At 38.8% G+C, this 21,899-nt stretch overlaps 1 protein-coding gene across 1 annotated transcript in view; it reads left to right on the plus strand.

Moving 5' to 3' along the window:
• Nucleotides 1-1,668: 1,668 nt before the first annotated feature.
• The window catches only part of CDK14 (cyclin dependent kinase 14), a 605,513-nt gene continuing 585,282 nt past the window's right edge, over nt 1,669-21,899 (plus strand). The window contains exon 1 of the mRNA XM_043588815.1: nt 1,669-1,763. The gene's annotated coding sequence lies outside the window, so the exon portion shown is untranslated. The remainder of the gene's footprint in view (nt 1,764-21,899) is intronic.

A 21,899-nucleotide genomic window follows, 5' to 3' on the forward strand; every position in this document is an offset into this window, starting at 1 on the left:
AGCCAGCATTACCAGTATCTTCCATAATGACTCCTTTAACCCTTTTCTAGGTCTTCAGTGTATTATTTGAGATTATTTATCACTGTCACCCTCAGAGATTCACTATTCTATGCCTGTGCACATTGCAAATGTCCTGGTTTCTCACAGATTTTATGAAATGTATGTGCATTTTTTGGTCCAACATTATGCTGTAATATATAACAATGAAGAGTTTAACACCATCTTCACATTTTTACTTTTACCTTGCACTCTTTTTTTAATAGACGTGCTAAATAATGTTGGTAGTCACCACAGTGATTGATTCTGCCAGAAGAACATTTACTACTACACTGTGGTTCTTATTCTTATTCAACTCTCTCTTCACAAAAAAATTGTGTTTCCCTAGTAACAGGGTTCTTTTAGCCACTGTTTTGACTTTTAACAGCCTTGCAAGTGGAATCTTATCAAATGTTTTAAGTTATGGCACTTCTGAATTCATTCAACAAACATTTATTCAGTACCTGTTATTGGCCAGGCCTCATTTATTTTTAATGAATAATAGAGAACTCCAGAAGATTCAAGTGAATTCTTGGAAGACACCTTGTTCTGCTGCTTCTCATCTTTAGCTTCATACTTCTCAGTTTCCTGGACCATGCACTCAATGCCTTCTTTGCTCAAGAGGCCCTTGTTGCCATTGAAGGTAATCTTGTTCTCTTTTCCTGCTCTTATCCACAGCAGAGACATTGAGGATGTCATTAGCATCAGTATCAAAAGTGACTTGAATCTGAGGAATGCCACAGAGGGGCAAGGAAGTATGCCTGTGAGTTTAAACTTGCTTGAATCTTATGCATTCAACATGAAAGCAATTGTTGAAAAATGAAAAAACTCAGGGCAAAATCAACGATGAGAACAAAGAGAAGATTCTTGACAAGTGTAATGAAATCATCAACTGACTTGATAAAAACCAGACTGCAGAGAAGGAAGAATTTGAACATCAGCAGGAAGAGCTGGAGAAAGTCTGCAACCCCTTCATTACCAAGCTGTACCAGAATGCAGGAGGCAAGGCAGGAGGCATGTCTGGAGGAATGCCTGGGGGCTTTCCTGGTGGTGGAGCTCCTCCTTCAGATGGTGCCTCCTCTAGGCTCACCATTGAAGAGGTTGCTAACCTGAGAATAGGTCTAGCCTTGCTCCACACAAAACACTTGAAGGACCCAAATTCATAGCAAAGTCCATGGCAGTTTAAAAGTCAAGCTGGTATAGTTGAGGTGCCTGGGTGGTTCAGACGGTTAAGCGTCTGACTTCGGCTCAGGTCACGATCTCACAGTCAGTGAGTTCAAGCCTCTCATCGAGCTCTGCTGACCACTCAGAGCCTGGAGCCCACTTTGGATTCTGTGTCTCCCTCTTTCTGCCCCTCCCCCGCTCACAGTCTGTCTCTCAAAAATGAATAAAACATTAAAAATGAATAAAATTTAAGTCGAGCTGCTATAGTAAATAAACTGGGCATTCTCAATACTTGAATTTGGAATATGTTACTGGGAAAGGAAATGACATTGCACTTAATAAACACTCTCTTGTTAAGTGGAAAATGCAATGTCTTAGATAAAACTATATTTAAAATTGCCACCGTCCCAAAAAAAGAATTACAGTTGATTAATCAAATTGATTTTTCTTTTATAGATATTGGTAAGAGCACTTTAAAGACGTGAATCAGATTAATTCAGGACTGTTGCTCCTGACATAATCCAGTCTGCCTGCTGTTGAATGACATGCAAAAAAGAAATTGGGTAAGAAAAAGTTTTTTGAGTAAATTCTTGCATTTATAGAGTGCTTTTTTTTTTTTTAATTGTGCAGTTGGCATAAAATGTTATTTAGTTTCAGGTGTACAACAGTGATTCAATAATTCTGTAAGTTACACGATGCTCACCATCTGTCACTAATCAATGTTATTACAATATTGTTGACTATACTTCTTATGCTATACTTTTCATCCCCAAGACTTACTTATTTTATAACTGGATGTTTGTACTTCTTAAAACCCTTTACCTATTTTGCCCATCTCTCCACTCCCCCCACTCTGGTAATACCAGTTGGTTCTCTGTATTCATGAGTCTATTTTTGTTTATTTGTTTTGTTTCTTAAGATTCCACATATAAGTGAAATCATATCTCTGACTTATTTATTTGTGTGACTTATTTTGCTTAGCATGATACCCTCTGGGTCTATTCATGTTGTTGCGAATGACAAGATCTCATTCTTGTTTATTGCTGAGTAATATTTCATTGTATATATGTATACCATATCTTATTCCACTCATCTATCAGTGGTCACTTAGGTTGCTTCCATATATTGGCTACTGCAAATAATGATGCAGTTAACACAGGGATGTATATATCTTTTCATATTAGTGTTTGTATTTTCTTTGGGTAAATACCCAGCAGTAGAATTAGTGGATCATATGGTATTTCTATTTTTAATTTTTTTTTAAGAGCCTCCATACTGTTTCCATAGTACTGCACTAATTTACATTCCCACCAACAGTTTATGGGAATTCCCTCTTTTCCACATCCTTCTCACCACTTGCCATTGTTTGTCTTTTTGATACCAGCCATTTTGACTAGTATGATTGTGGTTTTGATTTGCATTTACCTAATGATTGGTGATGTTGAGCATCTTTTAGTGTGTCTGTTGGCCATCAGCATGTCTTCTTTAGAGAAGTATCTGTTCATGTCTTTTGAGCATTTTTAATTAGGTTATTATCATTATTATTTTTTGGTGCTGGTTTGTATGAGTTTTTTATATATTTTCAATATTAACTTCGTATCTAGGTTGCCTTTTTGTTTTCTTGATGGTTTCCTTTGATGTGCAGAAGCTTTTTAGTTTGATGTTGTCCCAATAGTTTGCTTTTGTTTCTTTTGCCTACGGAGGCATATCCAGAAAAACGTTGCTAATGCTGATGTCCAAGAGATTACTACCTGTATATTTTTTAGGAGTTTCATGGTTTGGGGACTTAGATTTAGGCCTTTAATCCATTTTGAATTTATTTTTGTGTATGGTGTAAGAAAGTTGTCCAGTTTCATTCTTTTGCATGCAGCTATGCATTTTCAGTTTTTTAAAACAATTCTTTCCTTTTAATCCTCACAAAAACCTTGGGGGTGAAGTGAGGCAACACTTTCCCCATTATCCGTTAGTGAATAAGGACATGGAAGTCAAGGAGGTTATGTGATGTGCTTGCTTAGAGGTGTATAAGAATCGAGAAAGTCTCACTCTTGCAGTTTTATTTCAACTCAACCTCTAGAATCAAACAAGACTGATAAGCAAACCTCCCTAACATTTTCTAAATTATTTTACTCAAACTTGATTCTAAGCTAAAGTTACCATTCTTGAGCAAAGAACGCAGCTAGCTCTTTGCTCAGCGGAATCTGCTATTCCATCTAATCTCCATATGTCAGTATATAAATTGACTAAAGTTAAAAAAGAAAATAAAATATTTCCTCAGTGTCTGGGAATGGTGGGCCAGGAAAAATTACCTGCAAGGTATGAAGAGGTAAAGTGTACCTCTGCTTTTTGGTGAGAAAAGTTCAGAAATTATTGTGTTTTGTTTGTTTGTTTTTAAAAGAAGAAGTGACTGTGTTTTCTTAATGAAAATTTTACAATACTTAACTTTGGCAAGAGATTAAATGTGAAAACATCCATCCATTCAAAATGATAATTTTTGTAAAATTATTTAATAAAAACAAATGGATCAAATTCCTCATCTGTTTCAAAAATTGTACAGCTTTAAATATTGCCCAAATGTGTGTAAGTGCTATATTTGGAACCATTTTTCATAGTAATAATTTCTCACTTTTATTGAGCACTAATTGTGTAATGTGTAAGAAAAAGCTATACCACTCCTCTTGTGTATCTTTTACTCTCACACTACTTACTACCTCACTCACAGCACTTCTGACACCAGATGTGTGGAGTTTTCCCCCCACCAAGAAATTCTGTGACACCAGCTGGGTGTCCTACAAGTTAAATAAATTCTGACACTATCTACCTGGAAATGGCTTCAGATTCCACAGGTTCCCAGGTCCTCCTCTCCCTTTGATTCAGTTATTTGCTAGAACACCTCGAAGAACTCAGGAAAACACTTGCTTCTGTTTACCAGTTTATTAGAGGATATGATGAAAGATACAAATGAGCATCCAGGTGGAAGAGACAGGGAGGACATGGTATGGAGGAAGGGGCATGGGGCTTCCATGTCTTCCCCCAGCACTGCATGTGTTCACCAACCTAAAAGCTCTATAGACCCTGTACTTTGGGGATTTTTATGGAAGCTTCATCATGGAGGCATGAACAATCACTAACTTCATGTTCAGATCTCTCCCTTCTCTAGAGACTAGAAGGTAGGCTGACAATCCAAGCTTCTAATTGTGGCTCGGTCTTCCGGTGACCAGCTTGCCCTCCAGGTGCCCGCTAAGAGTCACCTTGTTAGAACAACAACAACAAAAATACACTGCCATCATCCAAGACATTTCAAGGGATGTGGGAGCTCTGTGTCAGGAATTGTGGTCAAAGACCAAATAGTGGAACAGAAGATGTTCCTAATGCCCTTATCACTTAGGAAATTGCAAGGATTTTAGGAACTCTGTGCCAGGAACTGTGGGCAGAGACCAATATAGATATTTTCTATTATCTCACATGTACTAAGAACTATTATAAGTGGTGGTGTTTGTAAGGATTTGCTTATCTAATTCTCACACAACACTATGAGGTGAGCTCCATATAATACAACATAATAAGATAATGTGTTGTGACTCGACATAATGTAATTTAATGTAATTTACCTTCATCTTACAGATGAGAAAACTGAGGCACAGAGAGAATGAGTTGTTTCTTGACCAAAGTCTAATAGCTTTGAAACACTAAGATCAAGATTTGAACTTATGGACTTAAGTGCTATTTTATTTAGATCAAATGCTTTCACGTTAAGCCCACGTTCTTAGTTCGGATATCAGCAGCTTCCCCCATGCTTATCAATAGCAAATAGTGAGTTCACCAACCCCAGGGCCCTAGCAAAGTTTGAAATCTTTCTTTATCGTCTTTGCAGTTTCCTAAATATACCTGTAATTCCTTTCTTTTGTCCTCATACACCTATTTCCCTCCTCCCTTGGGCTCCTGTGCAGACCCCAGGACTGTATCCAGAGCAACCCTTTTATCTAATTGAACTGTTGCTTCTTTTTTTTTCTGAATCTAAATGGGCCCTACTGTTGCCTTGGCTGCTATGACAAAAGCCCAATAATATTTTATGCCTACAGAAGAACCTGTTGATTAGGCCACAGAGTCTGGTCAGGATTTGAAGGTGACCAAGAACAATGAGTCCTAACATTGTTTTCCCTTTGGCTTATTCCAACTTAGCCAACAAGCAGTGCAAGCGATAGATAATAAATAAAGGATGCAAAGAAGTGGCCATGACTATCCACTACCTCCTCAGTTTCCTATATAGTGTATCTGAACCTTAATGGAATTTCCTGACTACAGTGAAAAAGCATTAGATCAGAGGAGCCCAAACTCTGTGCTCATTGCCTCTGGCATGTGTAATAGGGGAAGGAGTCACATCATGGCTCAAGGGCCCACAATTTTTGCCCGCTGGGAAATGCTTCTGCTCCACAGTCATTTAATTCTATGTTCTAGGTTTTGGGGCCTACAGAGAAATTTATCATAAAGCTAATAAAGTTTAATCTTCAAGGCTCCTCAATTCCCCAGGCCCCTGTGAGTGGTGGGAGTTGCTTGGAGTTGTAGAGTGTTCTAGGAGGGGAGGGGAATCCAGGGTGCAATAAGGAAGCATGTCTGTGTAGGACATTTTTGGTATATTTCCTAGAGACCTCAGAAGAAGAGGACTCGAACCTTTCAAGCTCCAATATTTTACTGTGGTTTCTTTTCTCATTCTAAATAAATAGCCAGTTTATACTGAGTTTATATTTGCACTTTTAACTAATTAATGTTTGTAGAGGGCTCACAAAACTGCATCAGTGTAAGCCCCCATAAACATCTGGAGCCACACCTGGGGCCCACCTGGTCCTTGTTATCTTAGCTGAATTAAGTAGGAACTGCAATTTTTGGAAAGAGATATGAGAGCTAGCAGTCTGTTTTGGGTATTCTGTCTGTCCCTCCAGACCCCGTCTCCACCCTCTCTCCCCTAGTCTGTAACTCAGGAGACTATTCTCCTTGTATGCATCCCTGGATCCCTTGCTTTCTAACAGGATCCACCAGTGAGGATACCTATGGGAGGTGGGGCAACTAGAATAAAAGGGACTGATACCCTGGCTCCTTCCTTGCCTGGTCATGGGGTTGGCAGCAGAGTGTGAAACCTGTGTAGTCAATAGGGCCACATGCTGAGAAGGGTCCCATACTTGACTTAATGCTTTGCTGACACAATTTTGAAATTCCTAATTCTATCTTTGAACATGTGTTTTGTTAGTGAGGTCTGATACATGAACAGAGGAGATATGCATTATATGTTTCTGCCATTTCTGGTTGCACCATTTGCATATAGCATCTCCAGTGCCCCATGATAATAGGATTCCTGTACATCTGTGGAGTTCAGTGAGACTCAATGCAAGTACAAGGTAAAGCATATCACATCCATGACTGATTAAACCCTAAAATGCCTCCTTCCATTTGAACTAAAATTTGCTTCAAATTCAGAAAAAAGGTAATGAATACCATTCTAAGAAACACAAACAACCAAAGAACTCTTACCATATCCTTTATTACTCATGTTACTTCACTGTATTAGCCAACCACTTACACTAAAAGTGATGCCATAGAAAGAAAGAGAAAGATAGGACAATCCACAGTTGCTTTTCTTTTTAGTTTCTCTTTGCTCATCAGTAAGCCAAAGGCACAGTGTCAGTACAATGTGTGTATATAAAGAAGTGAAATAAACAAACGGGTTACTTTTGTGCAGTGTTTATATTTTTCTAATTAAAAAAATACATATGTACATACAAACTATGAAATACAAATTGTTTCGTTTCAGTGATCCTGCATGTGTTAAATGCTCTCATGTTGCATCTAAAATGAACATTGCACATGGTAGGGGCGCCTGATGGCTCTGTAGGAAGAGCATGTAACTCTTGATCTCCGGGTTTTGAGTTTGAGCCCCATGTTGAATGTAGAGATTGCTTAAGTAAGTAAGTAAGTAAACCAAAAATAAATAAATAAGTAAATAAATAAATAAATAAATAAATATTGTACACTGTAAATGGCAAAATTCATGTTAATAATTTAAACTTCTAATTTTTCTTCATTTAGAAAGGTTTTCAATTGAAATATTTAAAACCATGAGTGGTCAAGAGAGAAGGAAGAGAGACTGTGGAAGAAAAGCTAAAGCTTTATAATTTGGGACCTTTAACAGCATTTCATTTCTTGCTTTTGTCAGTTTGCACTGAGCTGCAGAGTTATGTGCTGGGCCTTGGTTGCCAGCAGCTGCATTCCGCCACCAAAGGCCACAATTCCTGAGAAGTGGCCCTTTCCTAGAGTTTCTGGTCTTCCTGGGTGCCAGGAGTTGGGTTCTTTCCCTTGTGCCTTCAAACTGCTGTTCTAGCATTTCCCATTGTTGCCACTCCAAGGGGTGGAGGTGGGGGTGGAAGCAAAAGACAGAGACTTCACCTTCCCTTGTTCTTTTTTAATTCCTGCCCACAGCTTTACATGACTTTGATTAGTCTGTCTGTTACACTCTTCTCTTTGTTTTTATATATTTCACCATAGACAATTTCAAACATGGACAAATATAGACAGACTAGTATAATGGATGCCCACATACCTACTATCCTGCTTCAAACATATTTCTTTCACTCATTCGGAGTGTGACATTTGTTTCCTGCTGGGATCCTGACCGCTATGGAGCCTTCCTATGCATTTTGACTCTTCAGGGTCACTACACCCCTCCCCTCAACGGGGAACAACAACTTGGCAGCCTATTTCTGAAAACAGCTGAATAGACATTATCATACAGTTTAAAGTGGAGGAAGTGGTTTTAGACACCTTCCCTGCCTTTTCCATTAAACTTGGTTCCCCAATTCCTTTCCCGGCATCCTGGCTCATCTTAACCAGGCTTTGTTTTGTATCAAAACTACAAAGAGAGGCCATATTTGGTGCTGTCTAAAATAAGTGAATCACATTAATAAACAACATTTATTCCCACAAATTAATAAATGCTTTATCTTTTCATTCATAAGAGAAAAGGAAACACTTGGGAGGAATTTTTTTCTTTGTGAGGAAGTCCTTTTTATGAGAGGATTGATTATGTGGTCATAGATCAGCAACATATTTGCCTTTCACAATTTCATGAGAATAATTTTGTCATTAATGAGATTTGCTAGTAAGGCAGAAAGGTCATATCTATAAGGGTAGGGTCATTTGTAATATGAGACCTTGGTCTCTTTAATCAACAAGAAAAAGAATCATTTCAGATTTAGTCTCTTTACCAGTAGACACAATGAAAGTAATATAGTATTTTATAAATTAGTATTTGGAAATAGATTGTTTTTCATCATGTCCCATCAGGGGTCCATAGAATTGTCTAAATCAATAGGAAGCTAGAGAAAGAAGTGGGGAAAGAACTAATTTTACTGAATGCCTTCTTTATATTATAAGTGTTCTCGGGTTTATTATCAGTTTAATCCTCACGGTAATCCTAGTAGGTAGATGTTATTATAACTGTGGTAGAGAGGAGGGAAGTGAAGCTCAAGGTGGATAAGTTGCTCCAAAGCCCACAGCTACATAATTACAATAGCCACTATTTATGTATTGTCATGCTTGACTCTGAGCAAAGCACTTTACATTCTATAAAATTTAACCTGTGTCACAGTATGCCCATAATACACATGAGGGGCTTAAGCATCTTGCCCATGGTCACATAGATGAGAAGTGGCAGAGTCTGAATTCTGAAGTCAATCCATGCTGATTTAATTGTTTAAAATTTTTATATTTTAGAGAGAGAGCACATGCACAAGTGGGGGAGAGGGACAAAGGGATAGAGAAAATCTCAAGCAGGCTCCATGCTTACCAGCACAGAGCCCCATGAAGGGCTTGATCGCATGACCCTAGACTTTAAATTATTATTTTTTTAATGTTTATTTATTTTTGAGAGAAAGAGAGACAGAATGCGAGAAAGGGAGGGACAGAGAGAGGAAGACAGAATCTGAAGCAGGCTCCGGGCTCTGAGCTGTCAGCACAGAGCCCGATGCAGGGCTCGAACTTACAAACCTTGAGATCATGACCTGAGCTGAAGTCAGACACTTAACCAACTGAGCCACCCAGGTGCCCCTCAATCCCATGAGTCTGAGATTATGACTGAGCTGAAACCAAGAGTTAGATGCTCAACCAAATGAGCTACCTAGCTGCCCCAATTCTGGCTGATTTAAATCCTTATTATTCTTACTACCCAGGGGAGATGGGGTACACTCTTACAATTTCTTTTTCCATCTTGAACTTCTCTTCCCCTTTACCAATGTCCATTCAATCATTCTTTGTTAGATCTTTCACTTTGATAAAGGACACAAGAGCAAATGTGCACAGACAGGTCCTTTGTCATCATATTTCACTGTGCCATCAGTCTCAACAGTGGGCCTGTTCTTTCCTTGCTCATTTTCTTGTCTAACATAATTTTCTCCTTTCATTGTCTCTAGTCATTTGCACTCAAGTACTCCTAAAAATATTTTAAGAAGCAGTAAATTTCTCACTACATTTCTAAGTTAGTGCCTAAAATTCTTCATGATACTGAAAGAGTTGCAAATATACATATAAATTCCAACACATTATACATAATGACATTTAAAAATAAACTGTCACATCACTATTTGATAACTATCTAGTAGAATCTAAATACTATAGTGATTTGATGCCCTATCACACATTTTAAGTATACGTAAATAAGTTCTTCTTTACCCATAGGAAATTGTCTTTTGTTTGTTTTTCTTCTTGAAATTATATTTCCATTCCATTTCCTAATATATTTTTATACTTTAAAATATTTCATGAGTAACATGCTTCTATGTAATGAAAATATGTCAATAAAAGGAAATCATTAAAAATTTTTCTGTGACCATAAGGTCCTAAGTGTTAGAAAAGTCTACACAATTTCTCAAAATAGCATAAATGTATTATAAGTATTGATGAATAATTACTAGACATGAAATGTAAAATTGTATTGGGATTGCAGTTCTTTAGTGAGATGAGTAAAGCCCCAGGTATCCAGGAATCGATATAACAGGCTTAGGCATGTATGGAAACCAATTTGTCAATAAATTTCATAAAAATAAAAAAAAAATAAAAAAAAATAAACTCTAAAAAAAAAAAACAGGCTTAGGCATCAATGCTCAATGTAAGATGTGTAGATCAGAACAAGTGCTGAGAAACTCTTCACCTACATAAATAAATAGGAATGTTAGAGTTTTGTTTCAGTAATAGGACTCAATTCCTTGAATTCTTCTCAGTTATATGCCAAAAATAACATGGTAATCTATCATCAAGATTAGTTCTAGTAATCTCTCATCTGACAACTCTTATCCTTCCCTTTGTGGAAAGCAGAGAATTGGAGTCTATCTGACTTGCAAAAGGATTAGTTTCCCTATCATTAGAGTCATTTCATTCACCCTTTCTTGAGCACCCTAAAGGTTTTTCCACCCCAGGCAATGACTTAGTAGGTTTGGGATGAGTGTGAGGTAGTCCTTTTTATTATCAGGTGATAAAAGCCCAGGAGAGAGGAAAGGAGAGACAGCCTAATTTAGCCTTGACCACAGGAGCTTTCTTGGGTCATTCCATTTTAGGAATGTTTATCTGAAACAATCCATGGCCACTCACCCCCACCTTCTGCCCCACCCGGGCCCCAGGGAGACCACATACCTCCAATCCCCCAGTTGAAGACCCTGGTCTCTTGCATTTGTTTTTCTAAGCCTTTGCTCATTTGGCACTTTAGAACTTGGCATGGGTGATAAACACTGTGGCTAGTCTTTTACATTTGTCCTGTGAAATGGGTCTTTTTCCTTCCCATATTTAGTACACATTTTCTTAAAATTTAAAAATTTTAAACTATTCCAAAGAGCTCCCCTAGGGCCTTGTAAATAGGACAACTATATGGGCACAGATGTTTATCCTGGCCAATTCAGTTAGAAAGAAAGAGAGAAAGAAAGAGAGGAAAGAAGGGAGAGAGAGAGGGAGGGAGGGAGAGAGAGAAAGAGAAAGAAAGAAAGGAAGGAAGAAAAAAGAAAAGAAAGAAAGGAAGGAAGGGAAGAAGGAAGGAGGAAAGAGAGGGAGGGAGGGAGGGAGAAAGAAAGAAAAAAAGAAAGAAAGAAGAAAGAAAGAGGAGAAGAAAGGAAGATCAGAAATACTCTGGAATATAGAGAGGGGGGTTATATATTATAAGAGATTGAATCCACACAGAAGGGCTGTAAATCAGGCTACAGTTATTCAAGCCTCTTAGGCTTATGCAGACATTGATTGGTTGCCTCCATTCAAAACCTATTCTTCACTTTCTCCAGCAAGAATACCCCCAGCTTATTCTCAGTCACATGCTTTTAGTGGTTGATCCCATCTCTGCTCTGCATGTAAGACCTGGAATCTGATGTTTCTGACTATAGAATTGATTAGTTCAAGATAACACATGATTCAATCCAAGAGATTTTGCCCATGCTGCTAGAGAGAAAGAAAACATTTAAAAAATTTTAAATATATGTTTTGGCAAACGGTACTGACAGAGATGCTTTCTTTGCTGCTGGACACGAGTGAAAACAAGTAACTCCAGGAATCTCTGGTAGCCATCTTTGAACCACAAGGGCAGAGGTCTCTTAAACATTATTTGTTTGTAGTACAGTTTCTTTTTCCCATCTTGAGCTACTCAGAGCTCTTGGCAGAGCCAAGAAATAGAAAAAACCTGGGAACTGGTCATAGTCATTCGATCTAGGATTAGCCTCTCCCTGATGAGGATAAATTCCCCAATATTCAGTTATGTGAACCAATGAATTTTTCTTATTGCTTGTTAACCTGAATTGAGCTTCCTGTTACTTGCTACCTAAAAAGTAGTAATGAATATAATCACTACTGTAATCAGAACATCTCTGCTTTTATTTTATTTTGTTAGTCATCCCCCCCCCCCCCCCCCCCCCCACTTATTAGGACTAACATGTGTATGGTTTAAAGTCAGGATACCATTTCTTAAGAAGATTGAAATGCCACAGGCCTAGATTTCCATTCATTTCAGTAAAGAGATATTTGTATTTATATGGGTCAATATAGCACCCCTCTCTTCTCTACCTGATGTCCAAAGATATTGAGATCTAGATCAAAATGTCAGCGTTCTTTCTGATGGAGTTGCTGTGGTCATAGCTTAGTTGTACCATCACACAGTAGGGTTCCTAATACTTTAGGCCTGAACTGGGCTTCACACTCAGCCACAGGCAGTGAACTAGCACAGGCTTGTTCTTGTGAAACTCCTGACAAGGGCAGGCAGACAGATACACACTCAGTAGACAAGCTGGCTTCCAAAGGAAGGGAGAAAGGAGGGGCATGGCTACAGCATCCAGTGTCTTATCCCAACCAGCATTTCAGTCCTCTTATCTGGAATGAAGAGGGAGGGGCAAGGGATGAGAGTCAAGAAAGCAAAATACAAATGTATGCAATCAGAATTGTGGGAAATACAAGGAGGGAAACAAGCAAGGCTTTGTGAAAAAATAAATGAGCAAGGTTGCTTGAAAATGGGTAAGCTGGAAGTCTCTCTGAGATGGCATTTAAATTGAGACTCAGATGAAAAGAAGCCTGTCATTCAAATGAGAGGAGGAGGTTAGAGTTAGGGAGCATTCCAGGTATAAACATTAGCAAGTATAAAACCCCAAGATGAAGAAGAGTTGGGGCGGTAGGGGGAGTTAGGCTGGGGATGAACTATGTGGAGCTGTGAGTGACAGGTGTTTGGATTTCATTCCAAGGGCAGTAGGAAGTTGTCAAACCATGGAACAGTTTAAACAGGAGAGTGACATGAACTTTCATGGTTTAAAAAGATCCCTTTGGCCAAAATGAAAATGAATTGGGCAGGTATGAGAGCAGAGACAGGGAGGTCAGTTGGGAGGATATAGCAATAGTCTAAGTGAGAGATAATGATGCCCTGATCTAGAGTCGTGGTGGTGGAGATGAATAGAAGAAAAAGAGACATTTTGGAGCTCAGCAAGACATAGTTTGCTGATGGATTAAATATAGTTAATCATATTATAAATATGATTAAATATGGGAATTAAGGGGCATCTTGATTTTTGGTTAGAGCAAAAATGTAATTCATCTTTTGATCCTTCTTCCCTTTCTTCCTTCTTTCCTTCCTTCCTTTTTATCCCTTTCCTTCTTCTCCTCCTTGTCTTACTACTATTCTTACTACTTTAATTTTTTTAAGTTTATTTATTTATTTTGAGACCGTCAGTGGGGGAGGGGCAGAGAGAGAGGGAGAGACAGAATCCCAAGTAGATTCTGTGTGAGGTCAGTGTGTAGAACCCCACAAAGGGCTCGAACTCATGAAACCATGAGATCATAATCTGAGCTGAAATCAAGAGTTGGTTGTTTAGCTGACTGGGCCACCCAGGTGTCCCATATTCTTATTACTTTTAGTATGAGAAGAATACATCAGTATTTTATTTGTAGACGTGTAAAGTTTGAGATATGTAGTTGAGACTCAACTTATGGGTATGTGGATCTGGACTTTACATTTGGGGCATACATTTGGGGATTATCAGCATTTAGATGGCTATTAAAGTTATGAGAATGATTGAAATGACCTACAAAAAGAGTAGATAAAGAGAAAAGGCCAAGGAATCTGAGGGTCCTCAACATTTAGGGGTCTGATAGAAACACAGGAGCTGGTAAGGAGATTGAGAATGAGTAACCAATTGGATAGGTGGGAAACCAGAGTATAGCATCATGGAAGCCAAGAGTATTTCAACTTCAAGGTGTAGCCAACTGTATCACATAATCACAAGTACTCTGAGAGCACTATAAGATGAGGACAGAGAGGTCTTTTGCATTTGGTTTCATGAAGGTCTTAGGTTGCTCTCGACAAGAGTGATTTCAGCAGGGGGAAGGAAACCTAACTAGTACATTGAAGAATGAATGGGAGATGAAGAAATGGAAGCAGAGTTACAGGCAACCCTTTTGAAAGATTTTGCCATAAAGAGAAGTAGAGAAACTATAAAGTTTAGGGAAGGAAATGTGGGGACAAGGGAGGTGTGTGTGTGTGCTTAAAGATGAGAGATTTCAAAGCTGTTTGTTGCTGATGGAGATGATCCAGTAGAGTAGGAGATTGTGACATGCAGGAGAGAAAGGTTAGGCAAAGCAGCGAGTTACGTCCTTGAGAAGGAAAATGAATCCAGAGCTTAACAGTAGAGACTGAAAATTGAGAGTGAAGGCCTGTCATCTACCTGTCAGGAGAAAACAAGAAAGTGGGAGGAGAAGTGAGTAGGCAGAGATGAAGGAGGGTCCATCTGATGCTTACGTTTTCTTACTGGTATTCAAGACCTCAGATAGAGTAATATAGTTATATCATCCCCAATAAGCCCAATGTCTTATAATAATATTTTTAACGCTACAGTATGTAAATCAAAATATGATTTAATTTATAACATTGTGAGAATTTTCACAGATACAAACTCACAAAGAAAAACAAATTTCTTGGTCAAAGCTTGTGTGTCAATTTTTTCAGTAAGAGTACATTCTAATCGACTATATTTAAAATTAAATATAAGAAACCAAGAGTATTTTATTATTATGATTATAGATATAATTATTGACATTTGGAAGCTGCTTGCTGGGTATACCAGACAATTAGAATTTCACATTACATAGACTGAGGTTCAAACCTATATAGGACTGAGTGCTTTGCACAGAGAAAACTTTCCATGGCTGGAGAACTGCATTCTTAACCTTGGCCAGGTATTAAAAAAAAACATGCTGTTTTAGTTATAAGGGAGCATAAGGAGGGGGTGGAATGGGTGGGGAGAGAAACATTACAGATGACTTTGTGCAAACTCATCACCACTGTTGGAAAAACAACACAAAACCACAACCAAGTCAGTAACATTATCTTTGGCTTATAAAGAATGGTACATTTTTTGGCTGACTATCATCCTCAATAATTTAGCTTGTTGTTACATAATGTGTTTCCTTAAGAAAACTCAAAATGCCCTACACAAGTTATTTCATTTGTCTTCACTGCATTAGGAAGCTGAGAACAGAAGGGAAGTTGTCTAGACTAGGGCTGTCTAATAAAAATATAACACAAGCCACATATGAAATTTAAAATTTTCTAGTAGCTACATCTTTTAAAAAGTCAAAAAGAAGTAGGTGAAATTAATCTGAATGTTATATTTTATTCAAGCCTATATACCTAAAATATCATAATTTCAACGTATAATGAATATAAATAATTGTTTATGAGATCTATTCTATTGTTGGTACCAAGACTTTTTTTTTAAGTTTATTTATTTACTTTTTAGAGAGCGTGACAGAGAAAGTGAGAGAGGGAGGGGCAGAGAGAGAAGGAGAGAGATAGAATCCCAAGCAGACTCTGCACTGTCAGCATGGAGCCAGACACAGGGCTTGAACTCACAAACCGTGATATCATGACCTGAGCCAAAACCAAGAGTTGGACAATCAACCGACTAAGCCATCCAGGCACCCCAGTACCAAGTCTTTGAAATCTGGGGTGTATTTAACACTTAGAGTATGTATCAAGTTAGACTGGGCAAATTTCAAGTGCTTGGTAGCCACATGGCATCTCAATTCTAGATAATAATGTAAAGAGCGAGGGTCACAGAATCCAAAGTCTGGGCTCTCTTACAAGTTAATAAAATGTGAGTCAGAGTTTATCACTGGTCTGTTCAAAATCTTCCCAAGACTTCTTATCATTCTTAGAAAACAGCTAAACTCTGGGGTGCCTGGGTGGCTCTGTCAGTTAAGCATCTGACTTGATATTGGCTCAGGTCATGATCTCACTGTCGTGAGATGGAGTACTGTATCTGGCTCCACACTGAGTGGAGCCTGTTTGGGATTCTCTCTCTGCTCTTCCCTCACTCAAGGGCTCTCTCTCAAAATAAACAAATAAACCTAATAGGGAGCCTCGATGGCTCAGTTGGTCGAGCATCTGACTTCAGCTCAGGTCATGATCTCAGGGTTCGTGAGTTCGAGACCTACACTGGGCTTGCTGCTGTCAGTGCAGAGCCCACTTCAGATCCTCTGTCCCCCTCTCTCTTTGCCCCTATCCTGCTGGTGCTTGTGCTCTCTCTTTCTCTCTCAAAAATAAAAAATTAAAAAAAAACATTAAAAAATAAACTGAAAAAAAGAACAACAGCTAAAGTCTTACCTCTGAGGCTGAACATGATATAGGTCTGCCTCCCTTACCAACTTTATGGCTTACCAATTTCTCCTTGATCTTTCTGCACCCACTCCTGCCTCCGCCCTGCCTCAGATGGTGTCACTTCCACTTCCTTCAGCCTGGAATGCATCTTTTCATGCTTGGTCACTGAATTTATGCAGGTTTTTGCTGAAATATCATCTTAGGAAGACCTATGATCTGAAATAACAATGTTCTCTAGCCACTGTCAAGCAACTTACCCTGCTTTCTTAGGGTTCATTACACTAAGTACTGAAAATATACTTGAATTTTTAAATTTGTTTACTATCTCCTCCAATGGAAGGTTACTATCTACCTGTGAGTTCAGGGGCATTGCTTTGCACACTGTCGGTCACTAGCACCTGGAATAGTGCCTGGCACACAGCAGGCTTGTTGAATGGATGAGTGAATAGTGTTATTTATGGCAGATCACTTAGAGGGTATAGTATGATGCTTAGAGTGTACATTCTGGAGTTAGACCCTTGAGATCAAATTCCAGCCTGTCTGCTTGCTATCTCTATTCCTTTAAGGAATTAAGTACCTTCTTCAAACTTCAGCTTCCTCATTTGAAAAATGGGGATGTTAATAATAGCATCTATTTCATAGAAATGATATTGTTTTGTTTTGAGGGTTAAATGAAATAAAGTATATAAAGAACATCATACAATATCTGGCCCATAATAAAGTCTCAAGAAAATTTCCTATTATTATCTGTTAAACAGAGATTAAAATGAATGCCTTGGCTCATAGGTACACTGCAAACTGGCCCACTGCTCCACAGACATGGCCCTTCCCTTTGCCCCTCCAGTGCATTTGTTTCCATCTCTCAAGTCACCCTTTTGACTTTATTGGATAATGTTGAACTTTTTATCTGACTTCGATAGTACATAGGCCTTCCTACCACTTCTCTGCTTGTTCTCTCTCATTTCCCTTTGCTGACTCCTCTCCTTATGCCCTTGTTTATGTTCCTTCAGGCTCTGCTTTTGATGCTGGTTACTCGACACCCACTCCCTGAGCAATCTCACCCACTCCTAGATTTCAATTGTTATCCTATGCTGCTGATTCCAAATCTATGTCTCCAGCCCAGCTTTCTCTCCTGAGCTCTAGGTCCATATCTGCAGTATCCTTATAGCCATTCTGCTTGGATAGCCAATACTTAAAACCATTCCACTTCCTCCAAACCTGCTCCTCTTATGGATGTCCTATCTTAATGAATGGCCCCCACCCACCCCTTGTCCAAACCAGAAAATACAGTATGAGTCTTGAATTTTTCCTCTTCCAGACCACAGTCCAATCAACCACAAAATACTCGCAAATCTGTCTTTTACTTACTTCTGTTGCCATATCTGAATCCAGGCCAACATCACTTCCTGTCTAGATTCTGGGCTAGATTAAGCTTCCTAATAGACACGTCTGTATCCATTCTTTCTTCCTTCTAATTGTTCTCTACAAAATAACTAGAATAATCTTAATAAAATGCAAATTTGGGGGCGCCTGGGTGGCTCAGTAGGTTAAGTGGCCAACTTTGGCTCAGGTCATGATCTCACGGTCAGTGAGTTCAAGCCCCGCGTCGGGCTCTGTGCTGACAGCTCAGAGCCTGGAGCCTGTTTCAGATTCTGTGTCTCCCTCTCTCTGACCCTCCCCTGTTCATGCTCTGTCTCTCTCTGTCTCAAAAATAAATAAACGTTAAAAAAAAAATTTAAAAAAATGCAAATTTGATCTCACTATCATGCCACAGCCTCATTGTTTAGAGCTGCAAGCTGATTCATAGCTCCCCATTACCTTTAAGGAAAAAGTCAAATTTGGGGGTAATTTAATTATGTGTGTTCAAAAAGTTATACATTAATACTTGTTATAAACAAACAAAACAGCAGTCCTCCGACATACCCTGTCCCACATTACTATATGTCATCTCTTATGCTTCAGCTCCCAAGAGGCAACCACTGTTAATTATTTTACCTGACTCCTTTGGAATCATTTCCATATCCCTAAAGAACATGTTTATATTGCTATTTAAAAAAAAAAAAAGTCAATGACTTCCAATTCTAAAAGTTGAAGATTCAGCTTATTTTCACCAACTCCTATGATACCTATCACATACATGAACACTTCCCATTCTTCATCTTCTCAATGTGGCTGTAACTTAATTATATTGCATTTAGTATCTGTACTGATAGGACTTTGTAAATCACAGCATATAGTATGCTATGAAAAATTTCCCTTCCTGTTCAACTTTTGTTTTTTTCTTGAGTTAATTACAGTCTTCCCTCTGCCCCCCTGTAACTTGGTTTTGTAATAAAGAGGCCATTTTTGATGTTTGTTAACAGTTTTCAATCTCCACTCATCTTTTCTATCTCCCCCACATCTGGGCAACCAAAAGTAGAAGAACTGTATAGGCCTTTACCTCTAAGAGTTGACAGGAATTTCAAATATAGCTCAGGCTCTAGCCCATGCGAGGTGGAATCCCCACCATGCTGATTCTACCCTTTAACCACAGTGAAAGCCCCAGACTACTCCTAGCCCTTTGCTCACTCTCTCACCAGACCCCTGAATGAACCCTTTCCCTTCTGGGAGCCCCCATCTTAGTGTTATTACTAAATATACCTCATTTATATTCACTGGTGGGTGCATTGTGTCTGGACAGTCAAATAAATTCCTGAGCGGGTGATCATGCCTACCTCTGGGCACTGAACTGTGTACTTTCTACATATTTATCATTAATACATTCCTAAACTGTCCACACCCTCAGTTTGGTAAATTTTCCCTCAACATACTTTAAACATCAGTTATTCTATCCATGCCATTTTCTCAATGATCTTTCCCCCAGGGCCTCTGTCCCACTCTAGTCCACCAGATTTGTTGGTCTTTGAGCTTCCTTCAGAGCTGTGGTCTTAGATTTTCCCTTCACCATCATCCTTTCTTACTCATGCATTAGAATCTCATTTCCTGGATTCCATTTTCTCTTTTCTTATTTTGGTTGAACAAATCCTCTGATAGATTCCTGAGAAATGACCTATAAAGCAACATTTTTTATCTTTCCATGTCTGAAAAATGTATATTCTACCTTCCCACTTAAGGAATAATTTGGCTGGGGAACTCTACATTACAAGTTACTTTCTTCTACTATTTTCTAGCATCCAGTGTGGCTATTGAGATGTCTGAAGTCATTCTGGTCCCTAATTCTTTTTAGAATCTTGTTTTTCTTTTCTGAGGGTTTTTAGAATATTCTATTTGTCCACAGGATTTTGCAATTTTATAATGATGTGTCTCTGTGTAGGTCTGTTTTCATCCATCGTCTTGGGAGCTCAATAGACTGTTTCAATTGGGGAAGTCATGTCCTTTCATTCCAGGAAATTTCCTTGATAATTTCTCCCCTCCATTTTCTCCATTCTCTCTTTCTGGAACTCCCATTATTCAGATATTGAACTTCTTGGACTAGTCTGTACCTACTCATGTAAAAAAAAATCTCTCAGGGGCGCCTGGGTGGCTCAGTTGGTTAAGCGTCCGACTTCAGCTCAGTTTATGATCTCGCCGTCAGTGAGTTCGAGCCCCGCGTTGGCTCTGGGCTGATGGCTCAGAGCCTGGAGCCTGCTTCAGATTCTGTGTCTCCCTCTCTCTCTGCCCCTCCCCCGTTCATGCTCTGTCTCTCTCTGTCTCAAAAATAAATAAAACTTAAAAAAAAAAATCTCTCTTCTCTTTTTGTTTACTTCCCATCTTTTTTTTTTTCTTTTTTTTTACTTCCTGGGATAGTTCCTCATCTTTATGTTTTAAACCTTCACCTGAAGTTTTATTTTATACCATGATATTTTTAATATCCAAGAATCCATTTTGCCCCCTGGCCACTACTTTTAAAACCATTTGTAGCATCCTGTTCTTGTCTAATAACTACAGTATCTTATAGTATTTCACTGTCTTTGAATCTTTGAAGATACTAATACCCTCCCTCTCCCACTCCTGCATAGTCTTTATTTCTTCCTGGTTGCTTTTCTATGTTAGTTTTGGCCTCTTTCTTATTAGAATATTCCATCAGCTGTCTGGAGATTTTTGACTGTCTGCCTATGTCTAGGAAACAGGCACTAAAAAGTTTTAGGCAACTCAATTTACATGGTTGGGCCTGTCAAATGTGGGTTTCACTGTAGGACAATTGGTTGGTCAGAACTATGGGAAGAAGGTGAGGAAAGAAAGTTAAGTGTCTTGACATTCAGTTATCAACCTTCAGTAGGTTGCCTCTCAGCCCTGGCAACTGCTGGCTTAGGATTCAGCTTTCTTGGGACTGACAAGTCAATAACTACTCAATTACGATTTTTCCAGCTTCCAAAATTGTTTTGGTTTCTTCTTTTATTATCTACCTGCATGTGTACTTTTGCTTAAAAAAAGTCCATTCACTAAAGCTTTGTGGGTTTTTAAGAGGAACAGAAAGTACCATGAGTGTTGTCTGACATTTCTAATAGTAACTAAAACATACATAGCCTTTACTACATGATTACTAAAGTGTGTACTTTTTGGTCCTTGTCAAATTCACCAGACTATTTCATATCTGTTCTATATTCAGACCATCTTTCAGTTTCTTGAATGCACTATGTTCTTCCTATGCCATCTGGCCCCAAGTGCTGATTTCTCTTCCAGGAACTCCTGCCTGTCACCTGACTACTTCTGTGGATCTTTCAGGTCTCAATTTATGTGGTGGACATCTCTGACCTTCAGAAGCAAGAGAAATCTCTCTGATGCACGGTATCGATAGCACCCAGTTCTTCCTCTGTTTTAAAATGGGGAGGGGGTGCGACTGGGTGGCTCAATCGGTTAAGCGTCCAGCTCTTGATTTTGGCTCAGGTCATGATCTCATGTTTTGTGAGATTGAGCTCTGAGTGGGGCTCTGTACTAACAATGGGGAGCCTGCTTGGGGTTCTCTCTTTCCTCTCTCTCTGGCCCTCCCCCACTCACGTGTGCACAAGTGCTCTCTCTCTCTCAAAATTAATAAATAAACTTAAAAATATAAAACGGGTCACTTTTCATTTTCTCTCACTAGTCTGCAGGCTCTGTACAGGCAGGGGCTATGACTGTGCTCCACCTCTTTCACTGCAGTATATCCTGCTCCTAGCACAGTGCTTGGGACATGGTAAGTATCAAAATGCATTTGACCAAGAAATAGACACCTAACTGTAGAGAACAAACTGATAGTTACCAGAGGGAAGGTGGGGGGTGGTGGTGGAGAATGGGTTAAACAGATGATGGGGACTAAGGAGTGCACTTGTAACGAGCATCAGGTATTATATGTAAGCAATGAATCACTAAATTCTATACCTGAAACTAATAATACACTGTATGTTAACTAACTAGAATTTAAATTTAAAAAAGCATTTGGTAATTACACAAATGAAGTCAAGTAAAATTACTTGCTTATGATAAGAGAATAGAGATAGTACTAGAAAACGATTCTCTCAATCCTTTCTGTTCAACTCAATTGGCCTATGTCTGGTTTTTTTGGTTTGTAATTAGAAGAAATCAAATA

Source organism: Prionailurus bengalensis, chromosome A2 (assembly GCF_016509475.1).
Source record: "Prionailurus bengalensis isolate Pbe53 chromosome A2, Fcat_Pben_1.1_paternal_pri, whole genome shotgun sequence".
NCBI classification, from domain to species: domain Eukaryota; kingdom Metazoa; phylum Chordata; class Mammalia; order Carnivora; family Felidae; genus Prionailurus; species Prionailurus bengalensis.